General features: G+C 41.5%; 1 pseudogene; it reads left to right on the forward strand.

The window, feature by feature from the left end:
• Positions 1–898: 898 nt before the first annotated feature.
• On the forward strand, positions 899–1,054 carry LOC139176574 (U2 spliceosomal RNA; annotated as a pseudogene).
• The last annotated feature ends 5,384 nt before the right edge of the window (positions 1,055–6,438 follow it).

Consider the following 6,438-nt stretch of genomic DNA (forward strand, 5'->3'; position numbering starts at 1 on the left):
TTGTGGTCCATGTGATCAGATTGATTAGTTTTCTGCCATTGTGGTTTTCATTCTGTCTGCCCTATGAGTGATAAGGATAAGAAGCTTATGGAAGCTTCCTGATTGGAAAGACTGACTGTGGAAGAAACTTGGTCTTGTTCTGATGGGCAGGGCCATGCTCAATAAACCTTTAATCCAATTTTCTGTTGATGGGTGGGGTTATGTTCCCTCCCTGTTATTTGATCTGAGACCAAACAATGGGGAAGGTAATGAAGATAATGGAGACCTTCTTCAAAATGTCTTGTGCAAGTGCTGCCACACTCAGTGCCCCTGACCCTGCAGCAGGCCACCACTGACCCAAGCCTCCACCAGAGACTCCTGGACACTCACAGGACAGTCTGGATCAGTGCCTTGTGGGGTCACTGCTCCTTTCTCCTGGGTCCTGGTGCACACAGGCTTTTGTTTGTGCCATTAAGAGTCTGTTTCCCTGGTCTTTGTAAGTTCCTGTGGCTCTATGGTGGGATTAATGGTGACCTCTTCCAAAAGGGCTTATGCCACACCCAGGTCCGGGGCACCCAGAGCCCCTTCCCCTGAGACAGGCCACTGCTGACCTGTACCTCCACAGGAGACACTCAAACACTCAAAGGCAGGTCTGGCTCAGTCTCTGTGGGGTCTCCTGGTGTGTACAAGCTTTTCTTTGAGCCTCTGAGCATCTCTGGCAGGTATGGGGTTTGATTCTAAACATGATTTTGCTTCTCCTACCATATTTCTGGGGCTTCTCCTTTGCCCTTGGACATAGGGTATCTTTTTTTTTGGTGGGATACAACATTCTCCTGTCAGTGGTTGTTTGGCAGCAAGTTGTAATTTGGAGTTCTCACAGGAGATGAGTGCACATCCTGCTACTCCACCATCTTGTGAAATATTTTCTCAGCCTTCGGGTAAGATCAAGTGTAGTATCTGTTCTTATCAGTTTAATTAGGTGGAAAGCTGTCTATAAAATATCTTGATTGTTGAATAGAATTCCATGGGTCTGATTGATTTTCACAGGAGATCAATTTAAATATAAGCATGCTTTCTCAAAAGTATCATTTACTGACATCTAAATTCACCCAATTCAATAATTTTATTTAAAAATGAATCATATTGCATGTCTTTAAAGCTTATTTCATGGCAGTGGTTTTACCAAAATCAAAAAGACTAAAATGTGATTAGTTTGGTTATTTTTCTGTGATGTGGCTTTTATTCTGTCTGTTCTCTGATGGATGAGGACAAGAGGCTTATGGACGCATATTAATGGGAGGGACGGCTTGTGGGGAAAACTGGGTCTTGTTTTGACGGGTAAAGCCATGCTCAGTAAATCTTTAATCCAATGTTCTATTGATGAGTGTGGCTGTGTTTCCTCCCTGTAGTTTCAGTTCAGTTCAGTCGCTCAGTCGTGTCCGACTCTTTGCGACCCCATGAATCGCAGCACGCCAGGCCTCCCTGTCCATCACCAACTCCCAGAGTTCACTCAGACTCACGTCCATTGAGTCAGTGATACCATCCAGCCATCTCATCCTCTTCCTGTGTCCCCTTCTCTTCCTGCCCCCAATCCCTCCCAGCATTAGAGTCTTTTCCAATGAGTCAACTCTTTGCATGAGGTGGCCAAAGTACTGGAGTTTCAGCTTTAGCATCATTCCTTCCAAAGAAATCCCAGGGCTGATCTCCTCAGAATAGACTGGTTGGATCGCCTTGCAGTCCAAGGGACCCTCAAGTCTTCTCCAACACCACAGTAGTTTAGCTGAGGCCAAAAGATGTTAGGGGTCATGGCAACCTCCTCCAAAAGGATGCATGCCAGGGAGCTGCACCTTCCAGGACTGCTCCTGTCAGTTTCCCTGATCCTACGGCAGGTCACCATAGACCCACATCTCCATTGGAGACTCCCAAACACTCATAGGCATGTCTGCCTCCGTCTCTTATGGGGTGACTGCTCCTTTCCCCTGTGTCTCGGTGCCCTCCAAGAGTCTCTGTTCCCCCAGTCCTGTGGAAGTTCTGTAATCAAACCCTGCTGACCTTCAAAGTCAGATTCCCTGGGGATTCTCAGTCCCTTTGCCAGATCTCCAGGGGACTGGGAAGTCTGTTGTGGAGCCTAGAACTTTTGCAACAGTGTGAGAACTTCTATGGTATAATGGTTCTCCAGTTTGTGTATTGCCCACTCAGCATCTCTATAGTGGGGATAATGGTGACCTCCTCCATGAAGACTTAAGCCACACACCATGCCTCTCATGACTGCTGCTGCCAGAGCTTCCGTCCCTAAGGCAAAATGGTGACCTATAAACTCTGCAGGAGACCCTCAAACAGTGAAAGGCCCAGGGACCCATAAATATTCCTGGCATTTAATTCATCCCCAGGAAACATGTATGGAACAAATACATGAACGATGATATTTTTCTATTGTGGTTTACTTTTTCTTTTTTAAGGAAATTATATTAGATGACAACTTTTCTGCTTTAATAGTCTTCTTTTTAAAATGTTGTTAAATTTATAACAATGCACCAAAGATTGCTTCAGTGCTTTTTAAAATCCAAATGTCTAGAAATTATTATATTAGAGGGCAATTTTTTGAATGTGATCACAAAAATTCTTAAGAATTTTTAATTTCACTCCCATCTCGCCCAAACTTTACTCTCTTCTGTAATGAAAAAAACTACCTTAATGGCTGAGTATAGGATTCACTCTGATGCAAAATTCTGACCCAGGAAAACGAAAGGAACTAATCAAGTCAAAGCCATGGCTTTGACTTCTAATCACATGGCTGGTTCTCTTAACATCAGCCCCCATCTTTAGACTGTTTTATCCAAAAGTCACCTGATTAACATTCAGTTCAGTTCAGTCACTTAGTCGTGTCCGACTCTTTGCGACCCCATGAACCGTAGCACGCCAGGCCTCTCTCTTTCACCAGCTCCCGGAGTCCACCCAAACCCATGTCTGTTGAGTTGGTGATGCCATCCAACCATCTCATCCTCTATCGTCCTCTTCTCCTCCTGCCCGCAATCTTTCCCAGCATCAGGGTCTTTTCCAATGAGTCAGCTCTTCACATGAGATGGCCAAAGTATTGGAATTTCAGCTTCAACATCAGCCCTTCCAATGAACACCCAGGACTCATCTCCTTTAGAATGAACAGATTGGATCTCCTTGCAGTCCAAGGGACTCTCAAGAGTCTTCTCCAACACCACAGTTAAAAGGCATCAATTCTTTAGTACTCAGTTTTCTTTATAGTCCAATTATCACATCCATACATGACTACTGGAAAAACCATAGCCTTGACTAGATGGATCTTTGTTGACAAAGTAATGTCTCTGCTTTTTAATATGCTGTCTAGGTTGGTCATAACTTTCCTTCCAAGGAGTAAGCGTCTTTTAATTTCATGGCTGCAGTCACCATCTGCAGTGATTTTGGAGCCCCCAAAAATAAAGTCTGACACTGTTTCCACTGTTTCCCCATCTATTTCCCATGAAGTGATGGGACCGAATGCCACGATCTTAGTTTTCTGAATGGTGAGCTTTAAGCCAACTTCTTCACTCTCTTCTTCCACTTTCATCAAGGGGCTCTTTAGTTTTTCTCCACTTTCTGCCATAAGGGTGGTGTCATCTGCATATCTGAGGTTATTGATATTTCTCCCTGTGATCTTGATTCCAGCTTGTGCTTCCTCCAGCCCAGTGTTTCTCATGATGTACTCTGCATAGAAGTTAAATAAGCAGGGTGACAATATACAGCCATGACGTACTCCTTTTCCTATGTGGAACCAGTCTGTTGTTCCATGTCCAGTTCTAACTGTTGTTTCCTGATCTGCATACAGATTTCTCAACAGGCAGTTCAGGTGGTCTGGTATTCCCATCTCTTTCTGAATTTTCTACAGTTTGTTGTGATTCACACAGTCAAAGGCTTTGGCATAGTCAATAAAGCAGAAATAGATGTTTTCTTGGAACTCTCTTGCTTTTTCCATGATCCAGCAGATGTTGGCAATTTGATCTCTGGTTCCTCTGCCCTTTCTGAAACCAGCATGAACATCTGGAAGTTCACGGTTCACATATTGCTGAAGCGTGGCTTGGAGAATTTTAAGCATTACTTTACTAGCATGTGAGATGAGTGATTAACATAAGACAACTTAATATGTCTTTCACACTTAGAAAACTGCAAGACTGTAGGAGCTCTTTTCCAGGAACAGGGCTGGAGACTAAATATCTATTTCTTATGATAAATTACAATATCATAGCACCCCTATCTTCTCCTCAAATATTTTACAATAACACTGTTATGAAAAGTTTTTCAAGAATGTCAGTTACATGGTTAGTTGTGCTGATCAGGGCACCCTTTAAATAGAGATTTACATGTATTTATTTAAAAAAAAAAAAAAAGAAGAAGAAGAAGAAGTATTCCCTCCATCTTTAGGATGCAAATGTCCAAATCTATACCTAAGAACAATATAGTTATGAATATCTACAGCCTCAGTTAGGAAATGTGAATATCATAATAGAAATGATGTGGAAAATAATGCCTAGCTTTGTGTTTCATGGCATTTACAATGAAAAAATTGAAAGATAAGTTTGAAATATGCACTGGAGCTAGCACAAATTCTTTGGTTGTGGTAGAGTGTTTCAAACATTTTGCAAGGAAATCAACAAACTTCATATGTATATTTTTTAAAACTTTCCCTTGTTTATATTTTGTGAGTGCCCATAAGGGAAGTGTACAATGACATTAAGAGTCTATGTGGATGGTCCCTGCTGATCAGCATTTCTGCTCTGGCAACTTCACCATCACTCTTTGAGTGTGTGTGTGTGTGTGTGTGTGTATGTGTGTGTGTGCATGTGTGTGTTTCAGCAAGTAATGTTAAGAGTTTATGTTGTTATAAAAATGAAAAAAAAAATGGAAAAATGATATTGACATGAATAGCCAATATATTTGTCATTACATGATAAAGTCATAAAAAATTAGATTCTTGTCTTTTTTATTTCCTTGTTTTCTTTTTATATTAATTATTTTATATATATCAGCCTATTAACAGTGTTTTAAAGTTTCAGGTTGTCATGTTGCATGCTGATTGTTTAAATTTTCTTCTCAGTTTATCACAGAAGGAATTCTCTCTAATGTTTTCTTTTATTTTTCTATTTTTGAATCTTTCCTTTTTTATTGAGGTATAATTGACATGTAACACTATATTATTAGATTATTTTTAAATGCTTAACCCAGAATAATTTCACACTTAATTAGATAGTATTATAATTTAACACATAGGTTACAATCCAATTAGGGCTTCCCTGGTGGCTCAGAGGTTAAAGAGTCTGCCTGCAATGTGGGAGACCTGGGTTCAATCCTTGGGTCAGGAAGATCCCCTGGAGAAGGAAATGGCCACCGACTCCAGTATTCTTGCCTGGAGAATCCTATGGATCAAAGAGCCTGGTGGGCTACAGTCCACAGGGTCGCGAAGAGTTGGACACGACTAAGTAACTTCACTTACTTAAATTCACTTACTACAATCCAACTGAGTAGGGAAAATATACAAAAATGAAAAGTATACAGACAAAATACTGCTGAATAACTAGCACTTTTAATTTTGGCTTTCATTTGTTGTTGTTCTTTGTTGTTTCCTTTGCTGTCATTCCCATGAGCACCATCTTATAGTAACTACAACTTTAAGTCTACTGAAGTTATCACAGTAGGTTCTAAACTTGCTTTCCAGAACAAATTATATGCACAAGCAGTGTCAGTTCAGTTCAGTTCAGTTCAGTTGCTCAGTCGTGTCCAACTCTTTGTGACCCCATGAATCGCAGCATGCCAGGCCTCCCTGTCCATCACCAACTCCCAGAGTTCACTGAGACTCACTTCCATCGAGTCAGTGATGCCATCCAGCCATCTCATCCACTGTCATCCCCTTCTCCTACTGCCCCCAATCCCTCCAAGCATCAGAGTCTTTTCCAATCAGTCAACTTTTCGCATGAGGTGACCAAAGTACTGGAGTTTCAGCTTTAGCATCATTCCTTCCAAAGAAATCCCAGGGCTGATCTCCTTCAGAATGGACTGGTTGGATCTCCTTGCAGTCCAAGGGACTCTCAAGAGTCTTCTCCAACACCACAGTTAAAAGGCATCAATTCTTCGGCACTCAGCCTTCTTCACAGTCCAACTCTCACATCCATACATGACCACTGGAAAAACCATAGCCTTGACTAGACGGACTTTTGTTGACAAAGTAATGTGTCTGCTTTTGAATATGCTATCTAGATTGGTCATAACTTTTCTTCCAAGGAGTAAGCGTCTTTTAATTTCATGGCTGCAGTCATCATCTGCAGTAATTTTGGAGCCCCAAAAAATAAAGTCTGACACTGTTTCCACTCTTTCCCCATCTATTTCCCATGAAATGATGGGACTGGATGCCATGATCTTCGTTTTCTGTATATGAGTTTTAAGTCAACTTTTTCA

This window comes from Bos indicus, chromosome 16 (genome assembly GCF_029378745.1).
Source record: "Bos indicus isolate NIAB-ARS_2022 breed Sahiwal x Tharparkar chromosome 16, NIAB-ARS_B.indTharparkar_mat_pri_1.0, whole genome shotgun sequence".
Taxonomy (NCBI): Eukaryota; Metazoa; Chordata; class Mammalia; order Artiodactyla; family Bovidae; genus Bos; species Bos indicus.